We start from the raw sequence: 14,397 nt of genomic DNA, 5'->3' as shown, positions 1-14,397 counted from the left end.
CTTTCCGGTGCACTCATTAGTGAAATGACCTCAATGAAGCTGGAATCCAATATCTAATCGCCGATTTTTAGCGAGTCCACACGCCAGGGTGGTCGGGGTCTAATGCAGCCCCGGCCAGGCCCAGGCCCCTTGGACTGGGCCACAGGAGGACCCAGAGGAGGTTCCCGGCCCCCACGGTCGCGTTGCCGGCAGTTCTCCAAGGGCTTGGGCGTTTTCCAGAGGTAGGAGATGGAGGGGACTGATTTCTTCAGCGCCCCACAAACCACGCCACCCCACCCATGGGACACATCCCTAGAGAGAGAGAGAGACGCCCCATACACTCGCTCCCCTCCCCCATGCGCTGTGCCCCAGCCCGGGCCCGGGGGAATAGGCGGCAGCCCACCCACAGGGTGGGGGGCGCAGCTGAAAGGGGTTGTGGGGATGGCGGGCCCTGCCAGGGGTCAAAGGGCGGGCGACCCGCGCGTGCGCAATCGGCGGCGGCGGCGGCGGCGGCGGCGGCGGCGGCGGCGGCGGCGGCCACGAGCTGGGGGTGGGCCAGGCGAGGAGAGGAAGGGGGCTGGAAGGTCTCCACCTTGGCGAGTCCAGCCGTGGAGGCGCATCTTGTGTGAGTGTGAGTGTGAGTGTGTGTGTGTGTGTGTGTGTGTGTGTGTGTATAGAGAGACAGCCCCCCACCCCGGCCCGCCGCTCCCTGCCCGCCCCGCCCCGCCCCGCCCCGCTGTCACCCCCGTCCCTCGGAGCCCGCCGGACCCGGCCGGTGAACTCAACAGGCCCGGCCCGGTGCGGGTCAGCGCCGGCGCGGGGCCTTGGGCGGGGGGAGGAGGCGGCGGGGAAGCGCAGAGAGGCTCGGCTTCTTGAGCGGGGCAGGGGCGCCCTCCGCCGTCTAGGGCCACACCACCCTGAACGCGCCCGATCTCGTCTGGTCTCGGAAGCTAAGCAGGGTCGGGCCTGGTTAGTACTTGGATGGGAGACCGCCTGGGAATACCGGGTGCCGTAGGCTTCTTCTTTTTTTTTTTTTTGTTTTGCCTCTTGTTCTGTCCCCTTTCTGGGAGCGAGTCGGCGGCCCGGGGTGGGGGTCACCCCCACCCTCAGCGCCCGCCGCGGTGCCTGGCGCCCCAGCCCGCACCGTGGGGCCTCCTCTTGTCCCAAGCCGCGACACCGCCGTCACGCGGCAGCATGCGTGGCTTCTGGACTGTCAGGTCTCAGACCAAAGGTCTGCTCTGTGGGAACCGACACGCTGGAGGAAACCTTGAGAGTCTGAGAGGGGAGGGAGTTCCAGAAGAAGGCCAGGATGTCATTTTGAGGGAGTATGTGACCAGAACTCGTCCCGTTGCTTTTGGGGTTCTATGGGCTACACGTAGGAATCTTTGGTGGTGGCACCTGATGTTGGGGGATCCGGAGTCACACCCAGACCTGCTCCACAGGCCTCCTTTTACTTTTCTCTTCGGATTCATTATGTTTAAAAAGTGTCTCTTATCTCTATGATTGCATTTTCTTTTCTCTCTCTTTTCAAGCAGATGATGGGAGTCCAAGTATTAAGGTGACATGTGTTGCCCGTGCCCCCCTCCCCCCTGTGTTCTTATTCATTTACCTCTGATGTTGTTCCAGCGTATTGTGGGGGTACCAATGTTAAGGTCGGGTACGTTGCCCTCTCCCAGCCTCCCCCCTCGGGTCAGAGCCTCAAGTGCGCCCATCCCCCAGTCGGTGCGCACCCACCCCGTTCCTAATGGAGGTGTATGCCCATCCCCTCCCCCCACCCGCCCGACACCCACCCGATGAAGGTGATTCCTCTGTGTCCACTTAGGTGTCCATCGGTTCGTACCCATTTGCTGGTGAGCGCGAGCACGTGGTGCTCGTGTGTCCATTCTTGGGCTACCTGGCTTACTGGAACGGGTTCCAGCTCTGGCCAGGAGAACCACGAGAGGTGCCCTCTCACCGCTGCTCCTCCTAGCTGAATAGCACTCCGTGGTGTCCACGCGCCACATTTCATTTACGCACTCGTGGGTCGATGGGCACTCGGGTCGCTTCCAGGTCTTTGCGATTGTGACTTGTGCCCTGACTCTAACCCTAACCCTTACCCAGCCCGTCTCCTCCTCGGCCCCTGCCTGACTGACTCCTTCCCGCCCGGCCTGTCACCTGTCACCGTCCTCTGCCCCTGCCTGACACGCTCCTCCCCGCCCGGGCCGTCACCGTCCTCGGCCCCTGCCTGACGGGGCTCCTCCGTCGCCTGGGCCTTCCAAGGGCTTGGTGTGGACGCTGGTTCCAGGACGCCCTCCCAGGGACCCGGTAGCAGGGCGGCCGCAGCGTCTCGCGCCACCCAACCGTCCGCCGGCCGGCGGCCGGCGCTAAGTGGCCTGCGGGGGACGTGCCCCCACTGTGGGGCGGGCGCCCAGCCTGGTGTCTTCTCTGAGGCCCCGTGGCTGCTTTTCCCCCCCGCAAGGGGAGAGCCGCGGAGGTGGGGACCGCCTCCTCGTGGGGACGTACACCCAGCTCTCCACGTCGGATTCCGGGGCTCTCTGTCCTGCCAGAAGGCCCAGCTGGCCTGCGGGTCCTTAGAGTGGCAAAAACATCCGAAAACTGAGATTGAGGGTCCGGTGGTTGTCTGCACTTTTGTGCTGGGCACCCCAGGGAGGCCCGGGGGCTGGCTGGACAACGCGGTCTGCTGGGCACGGGGGGGGGTTTGGAGGAGCAACTGATGCCCTTTGCACTTTGGGTAGCAAGTGTCTGAGGTGTCTCTGAGCCCTGCGCCATGTCGGGGGGTGGGGTGGGGGGGTGGGAGGTCGGGGGGGGGTGTGGAGGAGCAGGAGGAGGAGGAGGAGGAGGTGGGAAGGGCCGTGGCCTGCAGTCGTGTTCCCGGGGTGGCTTCTTCCACAGGCTGCTTGGCCTGGGCTCCCTGCACCTGGGCCTTTGGAGGACTGGCCCTGTGCTTGCCAACGCTTCCCCTGCAGGGACCCAGAGCTGGGAGGTTGCATCTCTCAGCCCTGGGTCGGGCAGAGCCCCAGCGGGCCATGCCCACAACCTCTCTCAGCACGGGTCCCCCAGAAGGCTCCTTTGGGACCAGGATTCTCTTGCGGGTGACTCTTTAAGGTCTGGCCCCTGGATGGAGGGGCACCAGGAGTAGAGGAGCAGGAAGGGGAAGGGGGTGGCCATGCGAGGGGACACTTTCAGGCCAAGTCCCAGCTTCAGCCTGATCCTCCTGGGAACCCCGGGGTGTACGTCACACCTCCTGGTTGTCCCGCTCTGAGACAAGGGCTCTGAGACAAGGAGCCGGGCTTCGCATTCCCCCAGCAGCCAGTCGTGGGCTGAGGACACCTGGGGCGTTGGGAACTCCCTGGCTTCTCCTTGGCTTAACATCTGGAGCTGCTTGTGAATCGTGCCGCCACACACACCCGAGTGCAGGTGTCTTCTGCACAGACTGCGGGCCTCGCTCTTCTGAATGCCGCTAGCTCGCCACCCACCCACGGGTGAACCTGGTCAGGGTACTTTCTCTCGGGGGCAGACTCTGATCCTGGCGGGCTACCGGTGTTTCTGTTTGCTCGTTTCTTTCTTCCATTTCGGGAAAGGCTTCCTTACTGGGTGTGGAAATCTCCTATGCCTTTCCTCGCCTATTCTGTCAGCTTTAAAATTCTCTTTCAGTTGCCACCCTCACAGATGGATTAGGAAACTCTTTCCGGTGCACTCATTAGTGAAATGACCTCAATGAAGCTGGAATCCAATATCTAATCGCCGATTTTTAGCGAGTCCACACGCCAGGGTGGTCGGGGTCCAATGCAGCCCCGGCCAGGCCCAGGCCCCTTGGACTGGGCCACAGGAGGACACAGAGGAGGGTCCCGGCCCCCACGGTCGCGTTGCCGGCAGTTCTCCAAGGGCTTGGGCGTTTTCCAGAGGTAGGAGATGGAGGGGACTGATTTCTTCAGCGCCCCACAAACCACGCCACCCCACCCATGGGACACATCCCTAGAGAGAGAGAGAGACGCCCCATACACTCGCTCCCCTCCCCCATGCGCTGTGCCCCAGCCCCGGCCCGGGGGAATAGGCGGCAGCCCACCCACAGGGTGGGGGGCGCAGCTGAAAGGGGTTGTCGGGGATGGCGGCCCCTGCCTGGGGTCAAAGGGCGGGCGACCCGCGCGTGCGCAATCGGCGGCGGCGGCGGCGGCGGCCACGAGCGGGGGGTGGGCCAGGCGAGGAGAGGAAGGGGGCTGGAAGGTCTCCACCTTGGCGAGTCCAGCCGTGGAGGCGCATCTTGTGTGAGTGTGAGTGAGTGAGTGTGAGTGTGAGTGTGTGTGTGTGTGTGTGTGTGTGTGTGTGTATAGAGAGACAGCCCCCCACCCCGGCCCGCCGCTCCCTGCCCGCCCCGCCCCGCCCCGCCCCGCCCCGCCTGTCACCCCCGTCCCTCGGAGCCCGCCGGACCCGGCCGGTGAACTCAACAGGCCCGGCCCGGTGCGGGTCAGCGCCGGCGCGGGGCCTGGGGCGGGGGGAGGAGGCGGCGGGGAAGCGCAGAGAGGCTCGGCTTCTTGAGCGGGGCAGGGGCCACACCACCCTGAACGCGCCCGATCTCGTCTGGTCTCGGAAGCTAAGCAGGGTCGGGCCTGGTTAGTACTTGGATGGGAGACCGCCTGGGAATACCGGGTGCCGTAGGCTTCTTCTTTTTTTTTTTTTTGTTTTGCCTCTTGTTCTGTCCCCTTTCTGGGAGCGAGTCGGCGGCCCGGGGTGGGGGTCACCCCCACCCTCAGCGCCCGCCGCGGTGCCTGGCGCCCCAGCCCGCACCGTGGGGCCTCCTCTTGTCCCAAGCCGCGACACCGCCGTCACGCGGCAGCATGCGTGGCTTCTGGACTGTCAGGTCTCAGACCAAAGGTCTGCTCTGTGGGAACCGACACGCTGGAGGAAACCTTGAGAGTCTGAGAGGGGAGGGAGTTCCAGAAGAAGGCCAGGATGTCATTTTGAGGGAGTATGTGACCAGAACTCGTCCCGTTGCTTTTGGGGTTCTATGGGCTACACGTAGGAATCTTTGGTGGTGGCACCTGATGTTGGGGGATCCGGAGTCACACCCAGACCTGCTCCACAGGCCTCCTTTTACTTTTCTCTTCGGATTCATTATGTTTAAAAAGTGTCTCTTATCTCTATGATTGCATTTTCTTTTCTCTCTCTTTTCAAGCAGATGATGGGAGTCCAAGTATTAAGGTGACATGTGTTGCCCGTGCCCCCCTCCCCCCTGTGTTCTTATTCATTTACCTCTGATGTTGTTCCAGCGTATTGTGGGGGTACCAATGTTAAGGTCGGGTACGTTGCCCTCTCCCAGCCTCCCCCCTCGGGTCAGAGCCTCAAGTGCGCCCATCCCCCAGTCGGTGCGCACCCACCCCGTTCCTAATGGAGGTGTATGCCCATCCCCTCCCCCCACCCGCCCGACACCCACCCGATGAAGGTGATTCCTCTGTGTCCACTTAGGTGTCCATCGGTTCGTACCCATTTGCTGGTGAGCGCGAGCACGTGGTGCTCGTGTGTCCATTCTTGGGCTACCTGGCTTACTGGAACGGGTTCCAGCTCTGGCCAGGAGAACCACGAGAGGTGCCCTCTCACCGCTGCTCCTCCTAGCTGAATAGCACTCCGTGGTGTCCACGCGCCACATTTCATTTACGCACTCGTGGGTCGATGGGCACTCGGGTCGCTTCCAGGTCTTTGCGATTGTGACTTGTGCCCTGACTCTAACCCTAACCCTTACCCAGCCCGTCTCCTCCTCGGCCCCTGCCTGACTGACTCCTTCCCGCCCGGCCTGTCACCTGTCACCGTCCTCTGCCCCTGCCTGACACGCTCCTCCCCGCCCGGGCCGTCACCGTCCTCGGCCCCTGCCTGACGGGGCTCCTCCGTCGCCTGGGCCTTCCAAGGGCTTGGTGTGGACGCTGGTTCCAGGACGCCCTCCCAGGAACCCGGTAGCAGGGCGGCCGCAGCGTCTCGCGCCACCCAACCGTCCGCCGGCCGGCGGCCGGCGCTAAGTGGCCTGCGGGGGACGTGCCCCCACTGTGGGGCGGGCGCCCAGCCTGGTGTCTTCTCTGAGGCCCCGTGGCTGCTTTTCCCCCCCGCAAGGGGAGAGCCGCGGAGGTGGGGACCGCCTCCTCGTGGGGACGTACACCCAGCTCTCCACGTCGGATTCCGGGGCTCTCTGTCCTGCCAGAAGGCCCAGCTGGCCTGCGGGTCCTTAGAGTGGCAAAAACATCCGAAAACTGAGATTGAGGGTCCGGTGGTTGTCTGCACTTTTGTGCTGGGCACCCCAGGGAGGCCCGGGGGCTGGCTGGACAACGCGGTCTGCTGGGCAGGGGGGGGGTTTGGAGGAGCAACTGATGCCCTTTGCACTTTGGGTAGCAAGTGTCTGAGGTGTCTCTGAGCCCTGCGCCATGTCGGGGGGTGGGGTGGGGGGGTGGGAGGTCGGGGGGGGGTGGAGGAGCAGGAGGAGGAGGAGGAGGAGGTGGGAAGGGCCGTGGCCTGCAGTCGTGTTCCCGGGGTGGCTTCTTCCACAGGCTGCTTGGCCTGGGCTCCCTGCACCTGGGCCTTTGGAGGACTGGCCCTGTGCTTGCCAACGCTTCCCCTGCAGGGACCCAGAGCTGGGAGGTTGCATCTCTCAGCCCTGGGTCGGGCAGAGCCCCAGCGGGCCATGCCCACAACCTCTCTCAGCACGGGTCCCCCAGAAGGCTCCTTTGGGACCAGGATTCTCTTGCGGGTGACTCTTTAAGGTCTGGCCCCTGGATGGAGGGGCACCAGGAGTAGAGGAGCAGGAAGGGGAAGGGGGTGGCCATGCGAGGGGACACTTTCAGGCCAAGTCCCAGCTTCAGCCTGATCCTCCTGGGAACCCCGGGGTGTACGTCACACCTCCTGGTTGTCCCGCTCTGAGACAAGGGCTCTGAGACAAGGAGCCGGGCTTCGCATTCCCCCAGCAGCCAGTCGTGGGCTGAGGACACCTGGGGCGTTGGGAACTCCCTGGCTTCTCCTTGGCTTAACATCTGGAGCTGCTTGTGAATCGTGCCGCCACACACACCCGAGTGCAGGTGTCTTCTGCACAGACTGCGGGCCTCGCTCTTCTGAATGCCGCTAGCTCGCCACCCACCCACGGGTGAACCTGGTCAGGGTACTTTCTCTCGGGGGCAGACTCTGATCCTGGCGGGCTACCGGTGTTTCTGTTTGCTCGTTTCTTTCTTCCATTTCGGGAAAGGCTTCCTTACTGGGTGTGGAAATCTCCTATGCCTTTCCTCGCCTATTCTGTCAGCTTTAAAATTCTCTTTCAGTTGCCACCCTCACAGATGGATTAGGAAACTCTTTCCGGTGCACTCATTAGTGAAATGACCTCAATGAAGCTGGAATCCAATATCTAATCGCCGATTTTTAGCGAGTCCACACGCCAGGGTGGTCGGGGTCCAATGCAGCCCCGGCCAGGCCCAGGCCCCTTGGACTGGGCCACAGGAGGACACAGAGGAGGGTCCCGGCCCCCACGGTCGCGTTGCCGGCAGTTCTCCAAGGGCTTGGGCGTTTTCCAGAGGTAGGAGATGGAGGGGACTGATTTCTTCAGCGCCCCACAAACCACGCCACCCCACCCATGGGACACATCCCTAGAGAGAGAGAGAGACGCCCCATACACTCGCTCCCCTCCCCCATGCGCTGTGCCCCAGCCCGGGCCCGGGGGAATAGGCGGCAGCCCACCCACAGGGTGGGGGGCCCAGCTGAAAGGGGTTGTCGGGGAGGGCGGCCCCTGCCTGGGGTCAAAGGGCGGGCGACCCGCGCGTGCGCAATCGGCGGCGGCGGCGGCGGCCGGCCAGGAGCTGGGGGTGGGCCAGGCGAGGAGAGGAAGGGGGCTGGAAGGTCTCCACCTTGGCGAGTCCAGCCGTGGAGGCGCATCTTGTGTGAGTGTGAGTGAGTGAGTGTGAGTGTGAGTGTGTGTGTGTGTGTGTGTGTGTGTGTGTGTATAGAGAGACAGCCCCCCACCCCGGCCCGCCGCTCCCTGCCCGCCCCGCCCCGCCCCGCCCCGCCCCGCCTGTCACCCCCGTCCCTCGGAGCCCGCCGGACCCGGCCGGTGAACTCAACAGGCCCGGCCCGGTGCGGGTCAGCGCCGGCGCGGGGCCTGGGGCGGGGGGAGGAGGCGGCGGGGAAGCGCAGAGAGGCTCGGCTTCTTGAGCGGGGCAGGGGCGCCCTCCGCCGTCTAGGGCCACACCACCCTGAACGCGCCCGATCTCGTCTGGTCTCGGAAGCTAAGCAGGGTCGGGCCTGGTTAGTACTTGGATGGGAGACCGCCTGGGAATTCCGGGTGCCGTAGGCTTCTTCTTTTTTTTTGTTTTGTTTTGCCTCTTGTTCTGTCCCCTTTCTGGGAGCGAGTCGGCGGCCCGGGGTGGGGGTCACCCCCACCCTCAGCGCCCGCCGCGGTGCCTGGCGCCCCAGCCCGCACCGTGGGGCCTCCTCTTGTCCCAAGCCGCGACACCGCCGTCACGCGGCAGCATGCGTGGCTTCTGGACTGTCAGGTCTCAGACCAAAGGTCTGCTCTGTGGGAACCGACACGCTGGAGGAAACCTTGAGAGTCTGAGAGGGGAGGGAGTTCCAGAAGAAGGCCAGGATGTCATTTTGAGGGAGTATGTGACCAGAACTCGTCCCGTTGCTTTTGGGGTTCTATGGGCTACACGTAGGAATCTTTGGTGGTGGCACCTGATGTTGGGGGATCCGGAGTCACACCCAGACCTGCTCCACAGGCCTCCTTTTACTTTTCTCTTCGGATTCATTATGTTTAAAAAGTGTCTCTTATCTCTATGATTGCATTTTCTTTTCTCTCTCTTTTCAAGCAGATGATGGGAGTCCAAGTATTAAGGTGACATGTGTTGCCCGTGCCCCCCTCCCCCCTGTGTTCTTATTCATTTACCTCTGATGTTGTTCCAGCGTATTGTGGGGGTACCAATGTTAAGGTCGGGTACGTTGCCCTCTCCCAGCCTCCCCCCTCGGGTCAGAGCCTCAAGTGCGCCCATCCCCCAGTCGGTGCGCACCCACCCCGTTCCTAATGGAGGTGTATGCCCATCCCCTCCCCCCACCCGCCCGACACCCACCCGATGAAGGTGATTCCTCTGTGTCCACTTAGGTGTCCATCGGTTCGTACCCATTTGCTGGTGAGCGCGAGCACGTGGTGCTCGTGTGTCCATTCTTGGGCTACCTGGCTTACTGGAACGGGTTCCAGCTCTGGCCAGGAGAACCACGAGAGGTGCCCTCTCACCGCTGCTCCTCCTAGCTGAATAGCACTCCGTGGTGTCCACGCGCCACATTTCATTTACGCACTCGTGGGTCGATGGGCACTCGGGTCGCTTCCAGGTCTTTGCGATTGTGACTTGTGCCCTGACTCTAACCCTAACCCTTACCCAGCCCGTCTCCTCCTCGGCCCCTGCCTGACTGACTCCTTCCCGCCCGGCCTGTCACCTGTCACCGTCCTCTGCCCCTGCCTGACACGCTCCTCCCCGCCCGGGCCGTCACCGTCCTCGGCCCCTGCCTGACGGGGCTCCTCCGTCGCCTGGGCCTTCCAAGGGCTTGGTGTGGACGCTGGTTCCAGGACGCCCTCCCAGGGACCCGGTAGCAGGGCGGCCGCAGCGTCTCGCGCCACCCAACCGTCCGCCGGCCGGCGGCCGGCGCTAAGTGGCCTGCGGGGGACGTGCCCCCACTGTGGGGCGGGCGCCCAGCCTGGTGTCTTCTCTGAGGCCCCGTGGCTGCTTTTCCCCCCCGCAAGGGGAGAGCCGCGGAGGTGGGGACCGCCTCCTCGTGGGGACGTACACCCAGCTCTCCACGTCGGATTCCGGGGCTCTCTGTCCTGCCAGAAGGCCCAGCTGGCCTGCGGGTCCTTAGAGTGGCAAAAACATCCGAAAACTGAGATTGAGGGTCCGGTGGTTGTCTGCACTTTTGTGCTGGGCACCCCAGGGAGGCCCGGGGGCTGGCTGGACAACGCGGTCTGCTGGGCACGGGGGGGGGTTTGGAGGAGCAACTGATGCCCTTTGCACTTTGGGTAGCAAGTGTCTGAGGTGTCTCTGAGCCCTGCGCCATGTCGGGGGGTGGGGTGGGGGGGTGGGAGGTCGGGGGGGGGTGTGGAGGAGCAGGAGGAGGAGGAGGAGGAGGTGGGAAGGGCCGTGGCCTGCAGTCGTGTTCCCGGGGTGGCTTCTTCCACAGGCTGCTTGGCCTGGGCTCCCTGCACCTGGGCCTTTGGAGGACTGGCCCTGTGCTTGCCAACGCTTCCCCTGCAGGGACCCAGAGCTGGGAGGTTGCATCTCTCAGCCCTGGGTCGGGCAGAGCCCCAGCGGGCCATGCCCACAACCTCTCTCAGCACGGGTCCCCCAGAAGGCTCCTTTGGGACCAGGATTCTCTTGCGGGTGACTCTTTAAGGTCTGGCCCCTGGATGGAGGGGCACCAGGAGTAGAGGAGCAGGAAGGGGAAGGGGGTGGCCATGCGAGGGGACACTTTCAGGCCAAGTCCCAGCTTCAGCCTGATCCTCCTGGGAACCCCGGGGTGTACGTCACACCTCCTGGTTGTCCCGCTCTGAGACAAGGGCTCTGAGACAAGGAGCCGGGCTTCGCATTCCCCCAGCAGCCAGTCGTGGGCTGAGGACACCTGGGGCGTTGGGAACTCCCTGGCTTCTCCTTGGCTTAACATCTGGAGCTGCTTGTGAATCGTGCCGCCACACACACCCGAGTGCAGGTGTCTTCTGCACAGACTGCGGGCCTCGCTCTTCTGAATGCCGCTAGCTCGCCACCCACCCACGGGTGAACCTGGTCAGGGTACTTTCTCTCGGGGGCAGACTCTGATCCTGGCGGGCTACCGGTGTTTCTGTTTGCTCGTTTCTTTCTTCCATTTCGGGAAAGGCTTCCTTACTGGGTGTGGAAATCTCCTATGCCTTTCCTCGCCTATTCTGTCAGCTTTAAAATTCTCTTTCAGTTGCCACCCTCACAGATGGATTAGGAAACTCTTTCCGGTGCACTCATTAGTGAAATGACCTCAATGAAGCTGGAATCCAATATCTAATCGCCGATTTTTAGCGAGTCCACACGCCAGGGTGGTCGGGGTCCAATGCAGCCCCGGCCAGGCCCAGGCCCCTTGGACTGGGCCACAGGAGGACACAGAGGAGGGTCCCGGCCCCCACGGTCGCGTTGCCGGCAGTTCTCCAAGGGCTTGGGCGTTTTCCAGAGGTAGGAGATGGAGGGGACTGATTTCTTCAGCGCCCCACAAACCACGCCACCCGACCCATGGGACACATCCCTAGAGAGAGAGAGAGACGCCCCATACACTCGCTCCCCTCCCCCATGCGCTGTGCCCCAGCCCGGGCCCGGGGGAATAGGCGGCAGCCCACCCACAGGGTGGGGGGCCCAGCTGAAAGGGGTTGTCGGGGAGGGCGGCCCCTGCCTGGGGTCAAAGGGCGGGCGACCCGCGCGTGCGCAATCGGCGGCGGCGGCGGCGGCCGGCCAGGAGCTGGGGGTGGGCCAGGCGAGGAGAGGAAGGGGGCTGGAAGGTCTCCACCTTGGCGAGTCCAGCCGTGGAGGCGCATCTTGTGTGAGTGTGAGTGAGTGAGTGTGAGTGTGAGTGTGTGTGTGTGTGTGTGTGTGTGTATAGAGAGACAGCCCCCCACCCCGGCCCGCCGCTCCCTGCCCGCCCCGCCCCGCCCCGCCCCGCCCCGCCTGTCACCCCCGTCCCTCGGAGCCCGCCGGACCCGGCCGGTGAACTCAACAGGCCCGGCCCGGTGCGGGTCAGCGCCGGCGCGGGGCCTGGGGCGGGGGGAGGAGGCGGCGGGGAAGCGCAGAGAGGCTCGGCTTCTTGAGCGGGGCAGGGGCGCCCTCCGCCGTCTAGGGCCACACCACCCTGAACGCGCCCGATCTCGTCTGGTCTCGGAAGCTAAGCAGGGTCGGGCCTGGTTAGTACTTGGATGGGAGACCGCCTGGGAATACCGGGTGCCGTAGGCGGCTTCTTTTTTTTTTTTTTGTTTTGCCTCTTGTTCTGTCCCCTTTCTGGGAGCGAGTCGGCGGCCCGGGGTGGGGGTCACCCCCACCCTCAGCGCCCGCCGCGGTGCCTGGCGCCCCAGCCCGCACCGTGGGGCCTCCTCTTGTCCCAAGCCGCGACACCGCCGTCACGCGGCAGCATGCGTGGCTTCTGGACTGTCAGGTCTCAGACCAAAGGTCTGCTCTGTGGGAACCGACACGCTGGAGGAAACCTTGAGAGTCTGAGAGGGGAGGGAGTTCCAGAAGAAGGCCAGGATGTCATTTTGAGGGAGTATGTGACCAGAACTCGTCCCGTTGCTTTTGGGGTTCTATGGGCTACACGTAGGAATCTTTGGTGGTGGCACCTGATGTTGGGGGATCCGGAGTCACACCCAGACCTGCTCCACAGGCCTCCTTTTACTTTTCTCTTCGGATTCATTATGTTTAAAAAGTGTCTCTTATCTCTATGATTGCATTTTCTTTTCTCTCTCTTTTCAAGCAGATGATGGGAGTCCAAGTATTAAGGTGACATGTGTTGCCCGTGCCCCCCTCCCCCCTGTGTTCTTATTCATTTACCTCTGATGTTGTTCCAGCGTATTGTGGGGGTACCAATGTTAAGGTCGGGTACGTTGCCCTCTCCCAGCCTCCCCCCTCGGGTCAGAGCCTCAAGTGCGCCCATCCCCCAGTCGGTGCGCACCCACCCCGTTCCTAATGGAGGTGTATGCCCATCCCCTCCCCCCACCCGCCCGACACCCACCCGATGAAGGTGATTCCTCTGTGTCCACTTAGGTGTCCATCGGTTCGTACCCATTTGCTGGTGAGCGCGAGCACGTGGTGCTCGTGTGTCCATTCTTGGGCTACCTGGCTTACTGGAACGGGTTCCAGCTCTGGCCAGGAGAACCACGAGAGGTGCCCTCTCACCGCTGCTCCTCCTAGCTGAATAGCACTCCGTGGTGTCCACGCGCCACATTTCATTTACGCACTCGTGGGTCGATGGGCACTCGGGTCGCTTCCAGGTCTTTGCGATTGTGACTTGTGCCCTGACTCTAACCCTAACCCTTACCCAGCCCGTCTCCTCCTCGGCCCCTGCCTGACTGACTCCTTCCCGCCCGGCCTGTCACCTGTCACCGTCCTCTGCCCCTGCCTGACACGCTCCTCCCCACCCGGGCCGTCACCGTCCTCGGCCCCTGCCTGACGGGGCTCCTCCGTCGCCTGGGCCTTCCAAGGGCTTGGTGTGGACGCTGGTTCCAGGACGCCCTCCCAGGAACCCGGTAGCAGGGCGGCCGCAGCGTCTCGCGCCACCCAACCGTCCGCCGGCCGGCGGCCGGCGCTAAGTGGCCTGCGGGGGACGTGCCCCCACTGTGGGGCGGGCGCCCAGCCTGGTGTCTTCTCTGAGGCCCCGTGGCTGCTTTTCCCCCCCGCAAGGGGAGAGCCGCGGAGGTGGGGACCGCCTCCTCGTGGGGACGTACACCCAGCTCTCCACGTCGGATTCCGGGGCTCTCTGTCCTGCCAGAAGGCCCAGCTGGCCTGCGGGTCCTTAGAGTGGCAAAAACATCCGAAAACTGAGATTGAGGGTCCGGTGGTTGTCTGCACTTTTGTGCTGGGCACCCCAGGGAGGCCCGGGGGCTGGCTGGACAACGCGGTCTGCTGGGCACGGGGGGGGGTTTGGAGGAGCAACTGATGCCCTTTGCACTTTGGGTAGCAAGTGTCTGAGGTGTCTCTGAGCCCTGCGCCATGTCGGGGGGTGGGGTGGGGGGGTGGGAGGTCGGGGGGGGGTGGAGGAGCAGGAGGAGGAGGAGGAGGAGGTGGGAAGGGCCGTGGCCTGCAGTCGTGTTCCCGGGGTGGCTTCTTCCACAGGCTGCTTGGCCTGGGCTCCCTGCACCTGGGCCTTTGGAGGACTGGCCCTGTGCTTGCCAACGCTTCCCCTGCAGGGACCCAGAGCTGGGAGGTTGCATCTCTCAGCCCTGGGTCGGGCAGAGCCCCAGCGGGCCATGCCCACAACCTCTCTCAGCACGGGTCCCCCAGAAGGCTCCTTTGGGACCAGGATTCTCTTGCGGGTGACTCTTTAAGGTCTGGCCCCTGGATGGAGGGGCACCAGGAGTAGAGGAGCAGGAAGGGGAAGGGGGTGGCCATGCGAGGGGACACTTTCAGGCCAAGTCCCAGCTTCAGCCTGATCCTCCTGGGAACCCCGGGGTGTACGTCACACCTCCTGGTTGTCCCGCTCTGAGACAAGGGCTCTGAGACAAGGAGCCGGGCTTCGCATTCCCCCAGCAGCCAGTCGTGGGCTGAGGACACCTGGGGCGTTGGGAACTCCCTGGCTTCTCCTTGGCTTAACATCTGGAGCTGCTTGTGAATCGTGCCGCCACACACACCCGAGTGCAGGTGTCTTCTGCACAGACTGCGGGCCTCGCTCTTCTGAATGCCGCTAGCT

The 14,397-nt window shown here is 63.9% G+C and overlaps 4 non-coding genes across 4 annotated transcripts; all 4 read left to right on the top strand.

Moving 5' to 3' along the window:
- Positions 1 to 878: 878 nt before the first annotated feature.
- Positions 879 to 997, top strand: LOC142868642 (5S ribosomal RNA). Its single transcript, XR_012917587.1, has one exon. It is a non-coding gene; the product is annotated as a 5S ribosomal RNA (ribosomal RNA).
- Positions 998 to 4,519: 3,522 nt separating this feature from the next.
- LOC142868687 (5S ribosomal RNA) lies at positions 4,520 to 4,638 on the top strand. The gene has a single exon (XR_012917631.1). It is a non-coding gene; the product is annotated as a 5S ribosomal RNA (ribosomal RNA).
- Positions 4,639 to 8,177: 3,539 nt separating this feature from the next.
- Positions 8,178 to 8,296, top strand: LOC142868680 (5S ribosomal RNA). The gene has a single exon (XR_012917624.1). It is a non-coding gene; the product is annotated as a 5S ribosomal RNA (ribosomal RNA).
- Positions 8,297 to 11,832: 3,536 nt separating this feature from the next.
- On the top strand, positions 11,833 to 11,951 carry LOC142868682 (5S ribosomal RNA). The gene has a single exon (XR_012917626.1). It is a non-coding gene; the product is annotated as a 5S ribosomal RNA (ribosomal RNA).
- Positions 11,952 to 14,397: the final 2,446 nt, after the last annotated feature.

The sequence above is a fragment of the Microcebus murinus genome, unplaced genomic scaffold, assembly GCF_040939455.1.
Source record: "Microcebus murinus isolate Inina unplaced genomic scaffold, M.murinus_Inina_mat1.0 scaf036_hap2_Mmur4.0, whole genome shotgun sequence".
Lineage (NCBI taxonomy): Eukaryota > Metazoa > Chordata > Mammalia > Primates > Cheirogaleidae > Microcebus > Microcebus murinus.
This window is presented reverse-complemented; position numbering and strand designations above follow the sequence as displayed.